A 22,170-nucleotide genomic window follows, 5' to 3' on the forward strand; every position below is an offset into this window, starting at 1 on the left:
CCAAAGTTTCGAGAAGTATTACAAGAGTTCTCACCATCAGTATTCTGTAATGAAGTGCTACTAACTCAAGAAAGGCTGCAAAATGTCAGACCTATTAATCAGATCATCATCTAGCTTTCCCCACCAAACACTTCAATTGTAATTACAAAGTTTTAGAAGGTACCGTTTTCTAAACCTCCAATGGTTCTCAAGGGCAGCTGCAAAAACCAGGTAGAAATTCTATCAACTGTAATAAAACAAAATGCTAATCAAAATAGCATAATTTTAAGGGTCAACTTTTGTGAATAAACCCATGTGAACTACAGCTTTCCAATGGTCCATAGGTGTGTTTCTAACCAACATGGAAGATGAGCTACTGGACGTTAAACAATTACTAGTTTGTTGCTCTAGCAGCAGTTCTGCGATACTGCTCTGATACAGAATAGAACAAGTCCCACACAATGACAATGTAGTTTTAGACCCTGATTTGCGTAATGATGATTACAAATCATTGTCATATGTTTTAAGGATAAAAATTATTGTAACATGGGTCAAGAGATCAAAAAGACATAGCAACTCTTTCTGAATAGATGACTGAGTAATGTAAAAACCTGCTCAAACAGACCATTATAAACTAAGAAATGAAAAATTATTTACAAGTGATATAAAAAAATCCCTATGTAATAAGATGCACAGCTGTCATCATATCATGTGTCTAAAAACCAGTAAGACTTTTCCCCCATTCCATCATTAACCCAAAGAATCTTCCCTGAGTTTTGTTTTACAGGTGGTGTGCTAATTAAGAAAAATTAAGTAAAATGTATTGGTATGTGTCAGAATACCTCAAATACCGTGGGGAGGAAGTTTGAGCTAGTGGAGAGAACACTGGACTGGGACTTAGACTGTTTTATTCCCAGCTGTCCCACAGTCCTGCTGGATGACATCAGGCAAGTCATTTCACCTGCCTGTGCCTCAGTTTACCCATCTGTAAATTAGGATAATTATACTTACCTCCTTGGTAAAGCGCTTTGAAATCTATTGATGAAAAGCCCTATAGAAGAGCTAGGGGTTTTTTGTTTTTTTGTTTTGGGGTGGGGGGGGCATTTATACAGTACCTTTCATCTTGAAGGATGTCAAAATGCTCTACTCCACTGAAACACAGCCACTACTACAGTATTCTGCACACAAAAAATTATAGATTAAAAGTAAGCAATACCTTTTAATGGGTATTTGCCATGGCTTTTCACTTAATAGTTAGCTCAAGGTATAACTCAAGTTTCACCTCTAACCCAACTCCTGTCCTCAAGCAAAAGTCTCTAACTTGAGTCTAGCTCAGTGATACTCAGACCTCTGACGCTTGAGAACCACAAGTGGCTCTTTAATGAGTCTCCCTGTGGCTCTTTTCAGCACATGATAGTAAAATACAGATTGTGTGATTTAATTATTAACCTAAGTTATTAACCAATTGAGATGCTTTTACTATGTTATCAACCAACTGTAGTTGATAAAATAATACTTGGTCAGTCATTTTGCTGTGAGAATTATATATAAAAAATAGTAAATGAAACAAATTCACACTACTGTGGCTCTTTTGAGTAATGCTGATCACTAATTTGGCTCCTGAACCAATGAAGGGTGAGTATCACTGGTTTAGCTCAAGCTAGCTGTCCTGTTAGGATAGGTTGAAACTCTAGTGCTGCTGATGCTGTAGCTAGTAATGCTGTGGGGATGCAGCTGGTCAGCTTACATCAGGTCATCATCTCCTAACTCAATCACTCTGTGCTTCTAATCAAATCCATGTAGCTTGAGTATTGTTTTGCAATGTGGTTGCGCTCACCTGAGCAAGGCTAATAACCCAAGTGTACTAAATCGAGCTAATTTCCTGCAGTGAAGACAAACCCACAATACTTTCTTATACAGCAATGGTTTTCACCATGCGGTCCGCAGATCCCTGGGAGTCCACAGACTATGTCCAAGATTTCCAAAGGAGTCCAGCACCTTCCTTCAAAATTTTTTAGGGGTCCACAAGTGGGAAAAGGTTAAAAACCACTGTTACATGGCATCAGACAAGCAACTTGCGTAGACTATATACAGGAATTTTAAAATGGTCTTAACCATACCATGGAATAAAAGAAACTTACTAGATCCATTGTAAGGCAGCTTCACACTTCAATATCATCCCATTAACAGCTGCAGTGCCCCATTCTGTGGTATTCTTGGGCAATGCAATGAGCTGGCTGGTATTATTAGCAAGGAACCCAAAAAGGGGACAAAGACTAAGGCTGCATCTACTCTACCGGGATTGTAGTGACACAGCTACAGTGCTGTAGCTATGCAGGCATAACTCCACTCCATAATAAAAACACAGCCTAGCAACAGAAGTGGTTTTTCCTTGCTGTAGAAAAACCAAGTGACGATAGCTAGGCCAACAGAAGTATTCTTCTTCAACACACAGTTACATCTATACCAGGGATTAGGTTGGTATAGATACAACACTCAGGGACGTGGATGTTTCACACCTGAGCACCTTAACTATGTTACTCCTGGGGGAATTCTGCACCACTGCACAATGCAGAATCTTGCAGAAATTAATGTGAATGCAGAATTTCCTTCCCCCATGGGCTACAGTTCTGCTGCCCGTCACTAGGGGCCGCAGGACCCGGCAGAGGCCAACTCATACCTAGAAGACACTGCCAGGGGACGGGGAAGGAGCTACAGGGTTCCCGGCATCTGCAGTTCCCCGCACACCCTGAGGGAAGGAGACGGTAGCATGCAGGAAAATCTACACAAGCCTGGGTCCGAGCATCAGGCTGTTTCTCCCTCTGGATCTCTGGGCTCTGAGCGGTAGGTATCTGAGCTGGGGGGGGGACCACAGTTGGGCCCTGGGGGGAGGGAGAGGTGTCTGGGCTCGGGGGGAAAGGGGCCCTGTGGCTGGGCGGGGGGGGAGCGAGGTTTGCAGGTATCAGGGCAAGAAGGGGCCCCGCAGCTGGGCTCGGGTGGGGGAGGAGGCTATGGTTGGGCTCTGGGGATAGGGGTTGTGGGTGTCTTACCCCCCGACTGGGCTCTGGAGTGGAAAGGGGCAGAGAAACAGGAACCGGGTTGTCATAGGTGTTTCTTTCACTCTCTACTCCTGGTGGGATTTGTGCGTGTCCGTATTGTTACAGACATACTTGCCGACAGGTATTTTGAAATAAATTACCAAAATAAATGAAACTGGTGTGATTATGTAGTGTTATTTTAAAAAATAAAATTTGCAGAGCTTTAAAATATTGTGTGCAGAATTTTTTATTTTTTTTTGGCACAGAATTCCCCCAGGAGTAGTTTTAAGTGCAGACCCAGTCTAATTTAAAGTAAACAAATGAGCTGAATTGTCCTTTGACTTTTGTAATCTAGGATATTCAAATTGTATGCATGCATATGAGTAGATGCCAGCAGCCAGAGAGCGTAAAACCACCCATATGGCTGTAATCTACATTATAATTTTTAACCTAAAAAATTCCCCCAATTTTCCACCAGTGTAGTAACCCTTCTGGCAGTGAAAGTAGTAGTCCTAGCATGGACAAGGACACCACTGGTCTATTTACTGTGCAGCTCTAGAACTCTGGTGGCTAGAAGAATTAAAACCCGCCCCCTTCTTCATCCCAGGAAGGGGGAGATAAGTAGTGAGAAAGCTTAATTCCCCAGCATCAAAACTCTCCTCATCCTGTCTGGAAGACTTTACCAGCTTAATTGTGGTTCTGCGGACCCTGGCTCAGAGGGATTTCTGAACCAAGACTTATAAAAGGTTCCAGTGGGAGAAAGAGGTGGATTTCTTCAGCTCTAACTGTGCAGTTTTCTCATCCTGCAAATTGTACAGGTCTCCATCTGCAGCTTCTCTAAAAGAACTTCTTGACCTTAAATGGAGTAATGAGCAAGTTTTTAGTCCGATTTAAAATGTAGGGATTTTGTTATTAATTTGTAAGCATTCATTGGACTTCAATGACTAATTATAGATTTAAAATATCTTCCTGTAAATACAGTAAAACAACCATACCCTTCAATTAAGGCATGAGCTCACAATACACACACAAAGACTTACTTCACTGCCTACAGAATAGGAAATAAAAGTTTCAGAGGAAATAAAAGTTGACGGAATTTCTAAGAGCATTAGCCCATTAAGCAGAACTCCAAGGATCTTTAAAGGTTGAGTATGTGGGAAAAAGCCTCACTGGGATGACCATAAGGACATGGTAAGCATATTGACAGGATGATAAGATCCTTAAGATGAAATCTGTTATCATTTTGGATAAGAATCTCAGATGGAGTTCATGGCACCACCTTATTCTTGTAAAATATGGTATACAAGGTAGATCAGTCACTAGAGACTGAAACTTTCTCACTTTGTGACCTGAAGTCACTGCCAACAGGAAAATTACATTCTATCGAAAAAACTATGCCCAGAGGGTACCATTTGATTATTTAGTCTGACCTTCTAAATAACAGGCCATACAGTTTCACCTAGTAGTTCCTACTTCAAGCCCATGTCTTCTGGATGAGCTACAGCATCTTTCTTTGAAATACATCAAATCAATTTAAAGGCATCAAGTAACAGACAATCCATCACATCTCTTGATACGTTCAACTGAGTTAACTACCCTCACTGTTAAATATTTGTGCATTATTTCCTGTCTGACTTGTCTATCTTAAACTAGCAGACACTAAATGGTTCAAAAAAGTTTTGCCAATGTCCTATGACGCAAGGGCTTTTTCTTAAAGAAAAGTTAATAGCATGATGTTAATTAGAGGTTAATAGCATTAAGCACTGCATGAATGTAACAAAGGCCGCAGAGACACTGGTCTATCTTGGAGTATTCCATGAATTGAATTAGATTAATTCAATCAGAGTTATTTGGCAGATAAATCAGACAGAGGTAAAATTGTCATGTAGTTTGAGCAATATTAGTCAAGGGGTCAAATCTGGGGCTGTTTGCACCACTCTTCAAACCTATTCTACTTATCACTCTAAATCCTTCTGGTATCTATGGAATTGGACCATGACATGAGCCAAGCTGCCAGGAAAAATGCTCCTGGGCTGGATTAAGTGTAGTGCCCTCTGATACAAAAGAGCTGAAAACCAAACTTGTCTTAAGAAGATCATTGAGCATTTGGTTTCTCCTGGGCTTTGCCAAAACGCACATTATAAGAGGTACTGATGGAGAAGTCATACAGAAGCCTTCTACCCCAACAGATGGAGAAAATATTTCTGGGCAGCAAACTCTTCTCTTGGTGCCATGAGCAGAAGACAGATAACTTGTTCAAACAGGTGGCAAAAAGCACCACCTCTTATGTCCCCCATCAGTGGATAACTATTTACTATAACTCTTGAATCCAGAGACCATTCCTGCAGATCTACTGTGGACTGACTCTGTCTACATGCTAGATACAAGGTAACCAGAAATACACTTGAGGTCAGAGACCATTGCCACTTCTGCAGGGCTTTCTGGCACTGGAGACACAACTGGTACAATCAAATTTGTTTATGTATGATATTGTGGTCAGACTGTACATTTGAAATTGGGGCTAATTTTTGGTATACCAGCTCTCAACATTCTTCATGAATTTGGGACTATGCTCCTTTCCATAACAATGATGAGCAGCTGGATACAGCCATGCTCACCACAATTTGGATGGGAGGTGTTTGGAACTCAAATCCTAAATGAATCTTGTCCTTAGACTGCTATTAGAACAGGGAAGTCCAGAAGACCCCTGTTGCCCAGATGTGATAGTTGTTTCCCGTAGGATCTCAAGGCCCCTGGAGGCTCTCTCACATGAGAGCATTCAGATGAGTTTTGTTTAGCAAGGCTTTTATGTAATCCAATTGCCAGATGGAAACTAATTGAAACTTTGTGTAGTTGAACTTGAACCCTAGCACCTCCAATGCCCTAATGGTAACAAACCAATCTTTTGACATCCTCCAGACTAGTGTCCTTGATTACCCAATTTTAAGTAGGGGGATTAGAATTGTTATTCTGTATAAGCAGATACAACTACCACCAAACACTTCATACAAACACACAATGCTAATGCCAAATCAAAAGGCAAGATACAATATGGCAGTTGCACTATTAATTTTGTAAGGATAAGATATTTTCCAGGTGCATATAAATGTCCAAAGTCTAGAGTGCATACCGAATCATTTTGCTCTACAACAGGGATATCTTCTTTCAGGATGACCAACTTGAATCTCTCTGACAAAACACTGAATTAGGACCCTGAAATACAGAATTAGTGGGAGACCTCCTGTCTTTTTGATTACCAAAGAGTACCTGGAACAACACTAAAAGTTGACAAGTCTCTACCAGGAGGGATTGGATTTCTTGAAAGCATCTCTTCCCAATAAGATTCTCAAGAGTTTTAACAGAATGTGACTGGGAGCAGGAGACGGCATAATAGAGAGAGAACTCTGAAGGGCTTTGTAAAAACCTGATTGTAGAGCCCTACCAAACAGTGCTCAAAACCAGGTGTCTGAGACGACCAGGGCCATAGGAATTAGAACACCCCTTGTCTCCCTTGAAATGCCAGCAGATACTAACCATGGATGGATCACTAGATGCTCTAGAGCCCCTCATAACTTGTTTTTTGTGCTTATTGAAAGGGGGCTTAGTATCCTTTGGTGACTGCTAATGCTACAGATGCAGAGCATCTTATGTAAATATATACTATGCTCCCTTAAAAAGTATTGTGATTGGAAAAGATAACTTTTGAAACAGGCCCTCTTTTTTCTGTTTCACAAAAGGGCCCAAGAGAAAGGACATGGCCACAAGAGAATATAAGGTGATACTTCAATGTGCTGAATGGAAGATGTGGCCAGAGATGTCCTTGGGGAGGAGTTTTTTCCCCCTAACCACCTGTAAGAAAGCAGAAGCAGTGTAAAGTACCTGCCACACCATCAGCTGTTCCAAAATAGGGGTGCAAGGGCACAGAGATGTTGAAGAGAAGTTACTGGCTCAGGTGCCACTTGACTGAGGCCTTGACAGATATCTGTATCAACCCTAACTCAAGGCCAATTGACGTGGCAAGTTTTTAAGAAGCTGATGGGAAGCTGAATCCTCACATGTAGAATCACTGTATCCTACCATGGAGACGTATCTGGCATTGAAGAGCGCCCCAGTTTCTAAGTCCTAGTATTTGGCAGTAGAATCAAGATCTTGCCCTCACACAAGTGGATGCAACTGAGGGTCATGGGTCATCAACAGTGTCTCAGGAGTCAGAACCGATACTGTGCCCAGTAAATGATTCAACTCCCAGTGTAGAGGGGGCTGATCTCTGTACAAAAATCACTCCCATTGCCCATCAAGCTCAGCCAATTCCCAACATAGGACAAGAAGGAAATAATGAAGAAACCTTGAAGACAGTCACAGAAATAAGGAGTGATTCGTCCAGGTTCCCAAATACACAGAAGTAATCAGGATTCCTGACTCATCTCTGTATCCTGAACCCTACCGAAAGGAAGATGCCAGGTGCCTTAACAAGAAGCTGCAGCCTTCAGAGCTGGAGGGCTGCTGGCTCTTTCAGCTCCTTCTCTCAGCACTTCTTATGAAGAAATGAGATCTCATCCAATGAGCCATAGCTCAGAACCACTGATCCAAAAGATAAATTAATGGCTAGGTCTTAGCACATAGCAAAGTCCCCAGCTGCAGAGGAGATGTTGAAAGACACTATGGTGGAGAGTTGAAGATGTCCCATTAGGCCAACCTGGAGAGGAAGCTGGGTCTGTGTCACTGCAGTACCAGCATTTAGCAGGGAAGGCCCACTTATGTTTTCATTTGGAGAGATTTTCATTTGGAGCACTCCAGGTTGGCTTCATGCTGGACTTGCAGGAATTGCTAGGGGGTTTCTTGTGGTAGGCTTGGAAGCTTTACCCATGACACTTGTGTGATCAAGAGGATACTGATGAACATGCTAATATATGAGAGATTTTTCAGTCACGCAGACATTGCTTGAAGTGACTGAACAGTTTTCCCTCCTCCTAAAGGCTTGAGGAAATGGATGATATCCTGAAGGGCAAATGAAGACACTCAAAGCAGGAAGCTTTGAAACTGAGAACTTTGAACCTGCAGGGGGAAAAACCACCACCAAGGCTTAGTGAAAAAAATACAGTGCTGAGATATAGACACCAAAGCAAAACATCAAAGCACATAAACCTTGACTTGACTGAGTGCTTCCAGAGACTGAGCAGGGCTTCTTGGTTAGAAGAAATCAAAATGTTACAGAACCCTGAAAGATACTATTTTAAAAGTATAATAAATAGATCTCACTGGAAAGTAGGAAGGCATACAAACAGGATACCCAAAGGAAAGTGGAAGCTAGATAGCATAAAAAACCAGAGCAGCAGCTGAATAGATGCAGCACCTGCAAGAAACTCTTTATTGATTAGAAGATACCAAGGCCACCAATTAGAATTGTAGCATGTGCCCACTAGTAGGGGCATGGTTCATGTCCCAATACACTACTGTTGCCTTTAGGAAACAAAAGTCTTAAATCTGGGAGTGTCCTGGGTCTTGTGCTTCCTACCATGAGAAAGGCAGGAGTGAAGAGCCTGTGTTGATAACATCTTTACAGAATTTGTTGTCGGAAAAGCTGATCTTACAAGTGTTTTGAATGTCCGACAAGATTACAGTCAAACTGTGGTCTCCCTGTAAGTGGTATTTTCTATTCCTGTTTTACTGGTTAAATGTGAAGCTTAACATATTACTATTTCTACTGTAAAATGTATACCACACACATACAACACACACACAGGATGTGCAGTCCAGCCAAGTTAATGTTTATGCAGACCTGTAAAGGCGATTTGCAAAATAAAAAGAAGGGGTTTTGCTCCCCTTCCTTTGGCTTCTTTGTAACGAAGGCCTAAAAGGTTTTGTTTCTCGCAAAAGAAAGGGTTAGAGGGTGAGAGAAAGAAGATTTTGCTTGTTTTTCACCTTAAAATTTCAAGATATTAGGGCTGCTCTTCCCAGTTTTTATTAGAGAACTCCTTGGATAGTTCAAATGTGTCTCAAACATTAAGGCTTCACCACACCTGTCTTCTCAATTAAAAAGTTATTCTCTCGAGTGTTAAATAGACATTAAAAATAAAACAGTATGAATAAAAATTATTTCTCCCATCAGTTTTTACTTCCTTGTATTTAATATCATAATCCCACAGGTTCTGTCTTCCATGACAGACAAGATGGAAATTTCTATTATTATATATTTCAGAGTAGCAGCCGTGTTAGTCTGTATTCGCAAAAAGAAAAGGAGTACAAGTGAGCAAAAGTGAGCTACAGCTCACTTTATCGGATGCATAAAAGTGGAAAATGCAGTGAGGATGTTTTTATACATACAGACCATGAAAAAATGGGTGTTTATCACTTCAAAAGGTTTTCTCCCCCCACCCCACTCTCATGGCAGAGGGGCATTGCTTGCACATGATGGCATATATCACATTGGTAGATGTGCAGGTGAATGAGCCTCTGATACTGTGGCTGATGTTATCAGGCCCTGTGATGATGTCCCCTGAATAGATATGTGGGCACAGTTGGCAACGGGCTTTGTTGCAAAGATAGGTTCCTGGGTTAGGGGTTCTGTTGTGTGGTATGTAGTTGTTGGTGTGTATTTGCTTCAGGTTGGGGGGCTGTCTGTAGGCAAGGACTGGCCTGTCTCCCAAGATTTGTGAGAGTGATGGGTCGTCCTTCAGGACAGGTTGTAGATCCTTGATAATACATTGGAGAGGTTTTAGTTGGGGGCTGAAGATGACGGCTAGTGGCATTCTGTTATTTTCTTTGTTAGGCCTGTCCTGTAGTAGGTGACTTCTGGGTACTCTTCTGGCTCTGTCAATCTGTTTCTTCACTTCAGCAGATGGGTACTGTAGTTGTAAGAATGCTTGATAGAGATCTTGTAGGTGTTTGTCTCTGTCTGAGGGGTTGGAGCAAATGCGGTTGTATCGTAGAGCCTGGCTGTAGACAACGGACCGTGTGGTGTGGTCTGGGTAAAAGCTGGAGGCATGTAGGTAGGAATAGCGGTCAATAGGTTTCCGGTATAGGGTGGTGCAGCAGGTTTCCGGTATAGGGTGGTGTTTATGTGACCATGTCACATAAACACCACCCTATACCGGAAACCTACTGACCGCTAAGAAAAGTACTCCTTTTCTTTTTATTATTATATAAATTTTTATAAAGGTGGCAGGTGGAAGAAAGAATACCATTCCGGACCTTCTTTCTACATCAGTAGTTTTCAACCTTTTTCCATTTGCAAAACCCTAAACAAATTCAAATGGACGTGCGGACCCCTTTGGAAATCTTAGACATAGTCTGCTGACCCCCAGGGGTCCACAGACCACAAGTCAAAAGCCACTGTTCTACACTATAAAGAAAAGGCCACAAGCCCTTTTTTTTTTTTTTTTTAATTTTGCAATTTAATTTTTGCAAATTAGGGAGACATGCTAGTCTCCAAGACTAGTAAGGTTGAAACAAGCCTTTCATTATAACCTCAATTTTGAAAACCTTATATAAACCTTCAATTTTGCCAAGCAAAAAGCCAATCCATACAAAGATTTTGTATGCATGATCTTATGTCAGGGTATAATTTAACTGGAAATGTTAGAGGTACATCAGATGAGTCTGGAAGATGTGAGGGTCCAGAAATTAGAAATAAATCAAAAACTGAATATACAACACTTTTGTGACTCAACATAATTCAGATTTCAAGTTTTTAGATTTAGTCTAGAAATTTCATATGTGCTTTAAGTTGATGTCCCTGAGAAGGACTGGTCATCTTGAGTAGATTTCCTCCCTACCTTGTGCAGTTTGTTACAGAGGCGATGGCAGCAGCAGCAATACCTAAACTAACACTTTCCATTATAAATATTCTTCCAATGGTTTTCAAAGAGCTCTAGCATCTCCATGGTTTGCAGCAGGAGGTTAAACTCTGGCAGAAGACTAATTCTGGGGACAACAACAAAGTGCCTTTTTTGCTGGCCCCACAAGAATCCATTCAGATTTGAGCAAGACACCAGTGCTCAAAATCCAGCATTTGCTGTCTCTCTTTTCCTCTGCACAGCTTGTTCCTGGCTTGTTGCCAAAAACCCTGAACATTCTGTTAGCACGGCACATGTACCACCCTGGTGTCTCACTTCAGCATGCCACACAGAACTGCTCTAGATGTGACCAGGGTGAATAAAAATCAGTGATTTAAATAAAAAAAAAAATCAGATTTAAATTGGATTTTTTGATAAAATGCTTTTTGAGGAAAAAACCTATCTAAAGATAGTTTTAATTAAGATACATTATAGCTCAAAGATATCTCATCATGGAATAGGGATTATAAATTCTAATTCTATAGTATGAGACAATATATTCATGTAAAGTTTACGAAAAGTTTTGTAAATGAGTTCCAGTAGTTCATGGATTAGGAACCGAATCTTATGGAATTCCACAGGCTTCTGTATAGATTATTTAGGTTAATCCTTCTATCTATCCAATGGGACTCAGTGCTCAGTCTAGAAGATACCATCAGAGACACTTAGTTTTGCAGTCCACAAACTGGATTTGTGTCTCCAGAGGTAACATCCTTTTTAACAGCAAAAATATTTTTAAATAAATAAATAAATAAATAAATATAGGTGAGACCTAACAAACCTCAACTCTATTGTCCCTCTGCAAATTTGTGTACACAGTCAATCCCTTCTCTCTCTCTAAAAGTGCAAAGTTTCAAAAAGTTCAATGAATAGAATAGATCTGGACAAGGAGAAGTCTGGAGATAAATGTGAGAAGCGAGGGACATATGCTTGTTTTGTTAAAATATTATATGTTTGCTGTTGAAGAAAAAAAATCCAGAATACTTAACGTTATTGTTTTAGTTAAATAAAACAATTTAAATGTCTGTCCGGTGATGGTCTCCTAATACATCATGGCAAGAAAATCCTCTAAATATTAATGATTATCCTGTTGAATTGGAGATAGTTCACCTCCCAATGACTTCATAAATATCTGCTTCAATTACCTTTGGTAAATGAAATAACCAATCATTCATTTTCTGATATAGCTGTAAAACTAATCTGAAAAGTTTTCAAAATAAATCACTGTTTAAAAATGTATACTGTGTACCTTCTAAAAATGAAACCTACATCTATCTCTGAGTTGTGAAGAATATGTATTAAGTTTATAACAACCAACAAGAATGCACTTTTATGTAGAAAACCATGATTAAATCGAGTCTTCCCAACTCGTGATTTAAATCAATTTGATTTAAATCAAATATACCCTGGATGTGACAGAAAAAAAATGGAATCCTCCTGCACTTCTCCCATCTCCCTGTGGCCTACAAGAAGGGCTGGGAACCAAGGGTTCATCTATACCAGTGGTCTGCAAACTTTTTTGATCGCGCACCCCCAGGAAAAAAAAAATTTGACGCAGGCGTGCCACCGAAGGAAAAAAAGTGGACGGGCTGCCGCAGGTGTGCCGCCGCAGAAAAGAAAAGGGAGGGGCTGCCGCAGGTGTGCCGCCGCAGAAAAGAAAAGGGTGGGGCTGCCGCAGGTGTGCCGCCGCAGAAAAGAAAAGGGTGGGGCTGCTATGTAGAAGAGCTGCCACAGGCACGCTCCTCCTGCCGCCGCAGAACCAAAGGTAGAAGACCTGCAGCAGGCGTGCCGGCGGCGCTCCTCCTGCCGCATACCCCCGGGGATCATCTTGTGCGCACCCCACTTTGGAGACCACTGATCTATACAGCTATATGCATACATAAATGCACACATAAAACCACCAACCCACAACAGAGATTCTCAGAGCTCTGGTCAACTGACTTGGACTTGTGGAGTTCATGCTGCAGGGCTAAAAAAAGCTGTGTAGTAGTTCAGACTCAGGCTGGAGCTCAGGTTCTGAAACCTGGCAATGGAGAGGGACTCTGAGCCCAGGCTACAGCCCAAACCTGAATCCCTATATCAGTGGTCTCTAAAGTGAGGTGCGCAAGACGATCACTGGGGGTGCACGGCAGGAGGAGCGCCGCCAGCATGCCTGCTGCAGCTCTTCCACCTTTGGTTCTGCGGTGGCAGGAGGAGCGTGCCTGCGGTAGCTTTTCCACTTATCTCCCCCCTTTCCTTCAGCCGCACGCCTGCGTCACATTTTTTTTTTTCCTAGGGGTGCGTGATCAAAAAAGTTTGGAGACCACTGCCCTATACAGCTATTTTTAGCCCTGCAGAGCAAGCCCGTCAGTTGACTCGGGCTGTGAGACATAACCCAAGAGACCTTGAGTTCAAGTGTTCATAGTAACAGGTAGTAAATTTGTGCCATTTCAAACTCTATTACTTATTAAGCAAGGTCTCATACACCAATAAGAGGTTATACAAGTTGGAAACTGAACCTAGATTTCCAATATCACAGTCACATTTAAATCACTTATCCACACTGTCAAGAAAGAATCCGCTAAACCTAAATTCACAAAAAAGCTGCCTGTAAAATGGGGCTACTTGTGTATATTGTAAGCCACTGTTTCACCATACTGTGGATCAGTTGGTGGCCAGTACACCAAAGATAACAGAACACTCCTACTGTAGCTAGTTCTTTGGATCAAATTGCAGCAGTGTGTGCTGCAGTGCTGATGAACCAGGTTCAAATCTTGCTAATATCAGGTGGCATTACAGCTGCACATACATTTTTTTTAATTAAAAGAAAAGCAAAATCTAGAAGAATGTTACTAAGGTTACAAAGTCGAGCACTCAAAAGTTAGGAAATGCCAGAATTAAGGTTATCCATGCATATGTATCACAATAGTCTTTAATTACATGGTCACATACTATTTTATCTACAGGACACCTGCCTCTCTGAGCACACAGAGAATGAATCCAGGCTCTGTAGTAAAACGGGTGGATTACAGGAACTCTGCGTAATTTGTTGCAAAGTTGGAAGATATGTGTTGAATGAGGCAGGAGACTTTGGGAAGAGGAGAGGTGGAAATATGGTTAAGGCAGATGAATGCCACACAGAAGAACTGGTTACTATCCCTGACCCCACCATAGGCTTGCTATGTGAAGATGGCGAGTCCCTTACACCAAAGTTTTGTGATGTTGCCACTAATTTTATTCTCATTTTCTGGGCCCCCAACTTAAGACGCAAAAGGCCTGATTTTCTGAAGTACTGAACCCTCACAATTTCCACTAAAATCAATAGCAAATGTAGATGTTCATCATCTCAGGCAGTAAGGTCTAGAGGAAATAAGCACAGGGTTGGGAGCCAGAAGGCCTAGAGTTCTAAACCTGACTCTCCCATTGATTCATCATGTAGCTTTGGGAAAGTCATGTTGCCTTTCTGTTTCAGTTTTCCCCCTATGTAAAACAAGTTAATACATATTTCCCTACCTCCTACAGCAGGGGTTCTCAAACTGGGGGGTCAGGACCCCTCAGGGGGTCGCGAGGTTATTACCTGAGGGGTCATGAGCTGTCAGCCTCCACCCCAAACTCCGTTTTGCCTCCTGCTTTTATAATGATGTCAAATATATTAAAAAGCGTTTTTAATTTATAAGGGGGGGGGGGTGGCACTCAGAGGCTTGCTATGTGAAAGGGGTCACCAGTTCAAAAGTTTGAGAACCAAAGTCCTACAGCTATTGCAAGAACTAACGGTATGTTCAGAGCACTATGTAGACACTGAAGTCCAATAAAAAACAAAAATGCCACGTGCTGTACTCTGAAAAATCAGGCCCTGTCTCTCAAGTTGTGTACCCAATCATTGAGATAGCCAAGATTAATAGAGAGTTTTGCTTCTCGGTGCTAGGAGAATAACTGCAACAGTGTTTGTTAGGCTCAGATACTGCACTGTTGAACCCATGATTAACTCCCTATTTAGTGCAAGGTTCGGATGGTGTGCAGCACCATCCAAAGTAACCTGTGTGGCCACACACTGAAAAGAATACAAACAAATTTTGAATGTTGCATCATTCCCAAAGCACCTCCTCTGAATGAGGCATATGTCCTGTGGAAAAAATAGCATGTAATTATGTAATTTCATCATCATCATCTTAGGATAGAATGTAAGGGGAAAGGCTGTCTTTAAGACACACACATCCCAAATCACATCTTTCCCCTAGCCATGACACTGATTATTTTCCATCATTTTCCATTAGAAGCACTTTAAACACCAGCATGTAACTTGGGAATTGTATACTGTCCCACTGTATACTTCCTAAACAACGTATCATTGAGCTTTCCGCTGTGAGCTCCCTAAGCAACAGGTCCCAGGTGTAACTATACAACCTTAACATTGTATTAACATGTGTGCAATTTAATTAAATATCTATAACAGAAATAACAGAAGTCCAGAGAAAGGCAATGAATACATGAAACTAATATCACATCAGGAGATTAAAAAGATTAAGGATAAAATCTGACCAAAAATTAGGCTCCTAATCCTATATTCAGGTACCAAAATAAAAGTGGCCTCATGTTTAGAGTTGCTGAACACACACAGCTCAAGCAAGTCAACAAAAACTAGAAGTCTCAGTGTCTTTGCAGGGGGATGGGGAGACTCAAGACAGGATTTACTTATGCCTAAACATGGATTTTGGAGCCTAACATTTAGGCATGGAGGACTGAAAATGTTAGCCTAAACCTATATTATACTTTAGAAATCAGACAAATATGAGTTGAGATTATAGAGGTGTATAAAAGGAATAACGTAGAGGAGGTAAGTCAAAAACTTCCATACACCTTTTTTCATAATAATAGAATAAGAGACAAATAAAATTGAAGAGCAACAAATGTAAAACGGATACAAGGAAATATTTTTCACACAACACGATTAGCTTTTGGAACTCTATCACAAGATGTTATTGAGGCCAAAAACTTAAAACGTTATAATCCTTTAAAAAGAATCAGAAATTAACAAAGAGCATCTTTAGTTACATTAGACAGGACAAAACTATCTATAATTACAAACCCTTATGCTTCAGGGCATAATCCAACCACTAACCCCAGGCAGTTAGAAAGAAACTTCTACCATAGGCAGGGTTATTTCAATATGGGATTTCTTGCACCTTCCCAGAAGCATCCAGAACTGGCCCTCAAACAGGATACTGAGATAGATTGATCAGTGGTCTGATCTAGCATGGCAATTTATTTCTAAATGCACAAACCTACATTCATCCAATCATTGGGCTGCAACAGGTAAGTACACATTTAAAAAAAAAAGTCTGCCACACACGTACATCTTTTTCTCCCTACACCAATGAAAAAATGGGTTCTTTAGCTAAACATTATCATCTTATACTTTTACTTTCATTACAAAAGCAGTAGTTAAACTGATAATAAAAAGTGTTTTAAAAATATAAAGTCACTTAGAAGTAGCATTTATCTCTAAGTCATGTAGAAGAGAGAACGATTTCAAAATATATACTTCAATCTTGTGAACTAAAGACTAAACTTGTTATCTCATGTACCAATGTCTTGGAATAAATGGATGGTGAGTAAGAACATTCTGGTTTTCTACTAGACATAGAGATCCTCTATTTAACTCTGATAATATTTACCTGAATTGGGAAACAGGTATCTGACAGTTATGGTATAAACCATAAGGGCCTGATGATAAAATATAACATTTCCCCTTCAAATGCAAACAAGCTTTCCTCATTTTAGGAACCTTTTACCTTTACCATTAAGGAAGTATTTTTTAAAACATGTTTAGCTTGCTGTAAATGAGAGCAACTGGGCACTATGCAAATTAAGTGAAAGGACAGTAGATGTTATTTTAGAAGGTGTATTATACTCAGACTTCTATGATGAAGCAATCTGCAATCATACATATTTCCTTGTATCTGCGGTTAAATACAAAGTAGCCCCTTGCACAAGAAATACTTATACCCTATGGGGACACAGGGAAGAGCAATTTAAAAAAAAAAATTATATTGGTAATGGCACCAGCCACTAGAGTTAAGGTGGCTGAGCATTTCTATTCCAACAGTCTGTTTTTATATGTGCAATACATTCCACACAAGGTCTTTCGCTAAGCTCAAAGTGTAAGGAAGGCCATGCTATGAACATGAGGGTGGCTACTTTAGCTTCATAGCGTACTGAAGTTTGTAGGCTAAGGAAGGGGCAAAGAGAATGAAAGAGGATTCATGCAGACACTAAGGTGCAAAGGGCTACTGTGCAAAACACACAGTTTGGAATGCTGCTCCATAGATCCTATGTGGACAGGACAGAGGCTCTCTCCAGAGCACCACCCTAAGACATTATCAGTGGTTTCTAGCCACACTTGCAGGTAATGAAATGTAGATGTGCTATTGCCAAAGTTCTGCAAATCAACAGATCTTCAAGTGCATTAGCGTGCACTCTCTTGTTTTATTTGAGCATTTTTTGAAATATTTATTAATTCCCCGCAAAAAAATCTCCTACATTAGGAGAATGATGCACTTGAATGGATAATCAGCCAAGTCAAGATTTTATGACTGTAAACTCTTTGGGACAGAGATTGCATTTATGCTGTGTTTTATGCACCACCCAATATGATGGGAACCAGATCCTGACCAAAGTTTCTAAGCACTATAGTAAGACAAAATAAAACAATATTACTGCATACACAGGGGAAGTAGTTATGATACAGTTTTCATATATAGTCATTATGTCTCAAATAATACTAGATTATACATTTTCCCTTCAACCTTGTACACATGTAGCATTTGTAATACCATGTGCCCCAGACGCTGTGTCATATAAATGACTTTCATGAACACATACAGTAAACCAAACTTATAAAACATATTGCATATTAAATATACAGAATAACAGTGAAAGTCTATTGATATATATAGACCATCCAACAATGAAATTATATTAACTTTGTAATCAAAAGTTTGTGATACTAGCTAAAAAAGAAAAAATGAGAGAGAGAGAGAGAGAGAGAGAAGTGTAATACCTTGCTGCAGATTCAAGGCCCTATCTTGCAAACACTAACATACATCAACCAGTCCCACTGCTTTAAATGTGACCACTTGCATGTATGTAAATATCTGCAGTATCAGGTCCTAACTTGTTAAAATGCATACCATAAAAAGAGAATGCTTATATAAAAAGTTTAAACTTGTAAAATTATACTGAACCTTTATTACAAAGAAGTTAGTAAATATAAGAAAGAAAAAAGTACAAGATGCTACACCTATGCATCTGTGGTTCTAGAAAAAACTGTATATTATATTTTATTATTCCAGAAATATGAGGTGAAGAATTACACATATGGATAAGTGAATTCTCAAATGTTACATCTGATTATCACCTCCCATAGCATTATCAAATTTATCACCATATTTCAGATGTCCAGGGTAAGTTTTCCTGTTTGTCAGTATACCATCAAATGTGTTTTTAGCTGTTAATCAGAATTTCCAATAATAAAGAAACCAGAATCAGATGTGATCCAACAAAACAGCCAATGAATTTCTACTACCATCACTGGATTATTTAAAAAAAAAAAAAAGTAAATGAAACTATTTAACACAAATGACTATAATCGGATTTGTACCCAACATGTATTTTGTAGTTCAGCCCTGTAGAACAACTTATATAAAAACCAAGTATAACCTATATGTTATACAAAAGTATAACTGGGTTCAAAAAGTTCATGCAAGATAAGTCCATCAATGGCTATTAGTCAAAATGGTCAGGGATGCACCCCATGCTATGGGTGTCCCTAAAACCTCTGACTGCTAGAAGCTGGGACTGGACAGCAAGGGACGGATTACCCAATAATTGCCCTATTCTCTTCATTCCCTCTGAAGCATCTGGCACTGGCCACTGTCACAAGACAGGGCTAGATAGACCACTGATTTGACCCAGTATGGCCATTCTTATGTTATGTTCTTCTAACTATTTGTTTAGGTGTACTAACAAAATTTGTTGTGATAACCAGACAGACAAAACAGGGTTCTGCATGAAAAAGAGTCCACGTGTTCAAGACAATGGAAAAAAATGGGCAAGTACTTAACACTTGCCTTGCCTGACAGACAGCAGTTTTCTTCTCTTTACGCCACTACTTCAGTTTCAGTAGTGGTTTTCTATGTCCTTGGTCTCAGATGCTACCAATCTGCTTCTTCTACAAGGAAAATGAATGTGCATAGTTCTTACTGGCTCCTCAGCAACAGACCCTGCTATCAGAATAAACTAGAGGCTGTCTGTAGTTTACTTAGCTCTCTGAAAGACAAGTGGAAACTTGTACACACACACTGAACAGGTTTAATAATAAAACAATCAATTTTAACTACAGTAGAACCTCAGAGTTATGAGCACCTCAGGAATGGAGGTGTTCATAACTCTGAACAAAATGTTACGGTTGTTCTTTCAAAAGGTTACAACTGAACATTGACTTAATACAGCTTTGAATCTTTACTACGTAGAAGAAAAATGCTGCTTTCCCTTTATTTAAAAAAAAAAGTAGTTTATGTTTAACACATTATTGCATTTGGTTTCTTTTGGGGGGCGGGGGGGGGGGGGTTAACTCTGCTGCTGCCTGATTGTGTAATTCCAGTTCCAAATGAGGTGTATGGTAGACTGGTCAGTTCGTAACTATGATATTTGTAACTCCTAGGTTCTACTATACTTACATTTGAACCCAGGATACCACACACAGGGAAAGGACAAGTCAATCACTTTAAAATATCTTTTCATATAATTTTTGACGCTTACCATGGGTTGGCTCCATTAATTCATAGAAAGAGTGTTTAATTAAACTTTAACACCATTCGTATAAATTAAGATGTTGAAAATTGGTAATTTTTGCTATTTTAATTTATCCAGTCATTCACTTGAACAGATTATTTCTAGGCATCTCAACTAAAACGTGCAGAACAGTAATGTCCTGGTGCCTCAATCTGTAGATTTTTCAAACTATTGCCCCAAGGTAACAACAAATCCGACGATTAAATATTCTTTCTTTGGGGATGGGGAACATTTCACTTTAAGGGTACATTAATTAGCCTAGTCCAGGGGTGAGCATCCCCACTGCAAAACCATACCTATTTTACTGTGTCCTCCCCATTTCTGCACTCATCTGTGTTTGTAGCATGGGGCGGGGAACATATCTCATGGCTCTTAATAGCGACTGTGAAATGCTCAGGGAGATTAGAGAGGCTTTACAAATAAAAAAAACTCACTAATAATGGGTGATTTCAACTATCCCCATATTGACTGGGTACATGTCATCTCAGGATAGGATGCAGAGATAAAGTTTCTTGACACCTTAAATGACAGCTTCTTGGAGCAACGAGTCCTGGAACCCACAAGAGGAGAGGCAATTCTTGATTTAGTCCTAAGCGAAGCACAGGATCTGGTCCGCTTGGTAATAGTGGCCATAACATAATTACATTTAACAACCCTATGGCTGGGAAAACACCACAGCAGTCCACCACTGTAGTATTTAATTTCAGAAAGGGGGACTACACAAAAATGAGGAAGTTAGTTAAACAGAAATTTAAAAAGTGAAATCCCTGCAATCTGCAAGGAAACTTTTTAAAGACACCATAATACAGGCTCAACTTAAATGTACATCCCAAATTAAAAAACTTTGTAAGAGAATCAAAGAAGTGCCATGGTGCCTAAACAACAAAGTAAAAGAAGCAGTGAGAGACAAAACAGGCATCCTTTAAAAAGTGGAAGTTAAATCCTAGTGAGGAAAATAGACAGGAGCATAAACTCTGCCAAATGAAGTGTAAAAATATAATTAGGATGCCCCAAAAAGAATTTGAAGAACAGCTAGCCAAAGACTCAAAAAGTAATAACAAACAAAATTTTAAGTATATCAGAAGCAGGAAGCCTCCTAAACAACCAGCGGGGCCACTGGACGATCAAGATGCTAAAGCAGTACTCAAGGATGATAAGCCCATTATGGAGAAACAAAATGAAATCTTTGCATCCATCTTCACAGCTGAGGATGTGAGGGAGATTCCCAAACCTAAGCCATACTTTTTAGGTGACAAATCTGAGGAACTGTCCCAGGTCAAGGTGTCAGAGGAGGTTTTGGAACAAACTGATAAACTAAACCCGTGGTTCTCAAATTTTTGTATTGGTGACCCCTTTCACACCTCAAACCTATGAGTGCGACCCCCCCTTACAAATTAAAAACACTTCTTTAATATTTAACATTATTATGAATGCTGGAGGCAAAGCAGAGTTTGGGTGTTGAGGCTGACCGCTCACGACCACCCATGTAATAAACTTGAGACCCCAGAGGGCTCACGACCCCCCGTTTGAGAACCCCTGAACTAAACAGTAATAAGTCACCAGGACCAGATGGTATTCACCCAAGAGTTCTGAAGGAACTCAAATGTGAAATTGCAAAACTACTAATTGCAGTTTGTAATCTATCATTTAGATCAGCTTCTGTACCAAATGACTGGAGGATAGCTAATGTGACGCCAATTTTTAAAAAGGGCTCCAGAGGTGATCCCGCCAATTACAGGCTGGTAAACCTGACCTCAGTAGCAGGCAAACTGATTGGAACTATAATAAAGAACAGAATTGTCAGACACATAGATTAACATAAGTTGTTGGGGAAGAGTCAACATGGTTTTTGTAAAGGGAAATCATGCCTCACACTCTACTAGAATTCTTTGAGGGGGTCAAGAAGCACGTGGATAAGAGGGATCCAGGGGATATAGTGTACTTAGATTTTCAGAAAGCCTTTGACAAGGTCCCTCACCAAAGGCTCTTAAGCAAAGTAAGCTATCATGGGATAAGAAGGAAGGTCCTCTCAGGGACTGGTAACTGGTTAAAAGATAGGAAACAAAGGGTAGGAATAAAGGGTCAGTTTTCAGAATGGAGAGAGGTAAATAGTGGTGTCCCCCAGGGGTCTGTACTGGGACCAGTCCTATTCAGTATATTCATAAATGATCTGGAAAAAGGGATAAACAGTGAGGTGGCAAAATTTGCAGATGATACAAAACTACTCAAGATAGGTAAGTCCCAGGCAGACTGCGAAGAGCTACAAAAGGATCTCACAAAACTGGGTGACTGGGCAACAAAATGGCAGATGAAATTCAATGTTGATAAATGCAAAGTAATGCACACTGGAAAACATAATCCCAAAAATGACAGGGTCCAAATTGGCTGTTACTGCTCAAAAAAGAGATCTTGGAGTCACTGTGGATAGTTTTCTGAAAACATCCACTCAATGTGCAGCGGCAGTCAAAAAAGGGAACAGAATGTTG

The 22,170-nt window shown here is 40.1% G+C and overlaps 1 protein-coding gene across 5 annotated transcripts in view; it reads right to left on the reverse strand.

Moving 5' to 3' along the window:
- Positions 1-22,170, reverse strand: part of DYRK1A (dual specificity tyrosine phosphorylation regulated kinase 1A) — a 142,443-nt gene that overhangs the window by 115,080 nt on the left and 5,193 nt on the right. Inside the window, exon 1 of one of the 5 annotated variants that reach the window (XM_043538229.1) lies at positions 1,095-1,158. The exons of 3 other annotated variants lie outside the window; for them this stretch is intronic. The gene's annotated coding sequence lies outside the window, so the exon portion shown is untranslated. Of the gene's footprint in view, positions 1-830; positions 844-1,094; positions 1,159-22,170 lie in introns of those variants that run through there. One more of the 5 variants, XM_043538231.1, reaches the window with a different exon arrangement.

Source organism: Chelonia mydas, chromosome 1 (genome assembly GCF_015237465.2).
Source record: "Chelonia mydas isolate rCheMyd1 chromosome 1, rCheMyd1.pri.v2, whole genome shotgun sequence".
Taxonomy (NCBI): domain Eukaryota; kingdom Metazoa; phylum Chordata; order Testudines; family Cheloniidae; genus Chelonia; species Chelonia mydas.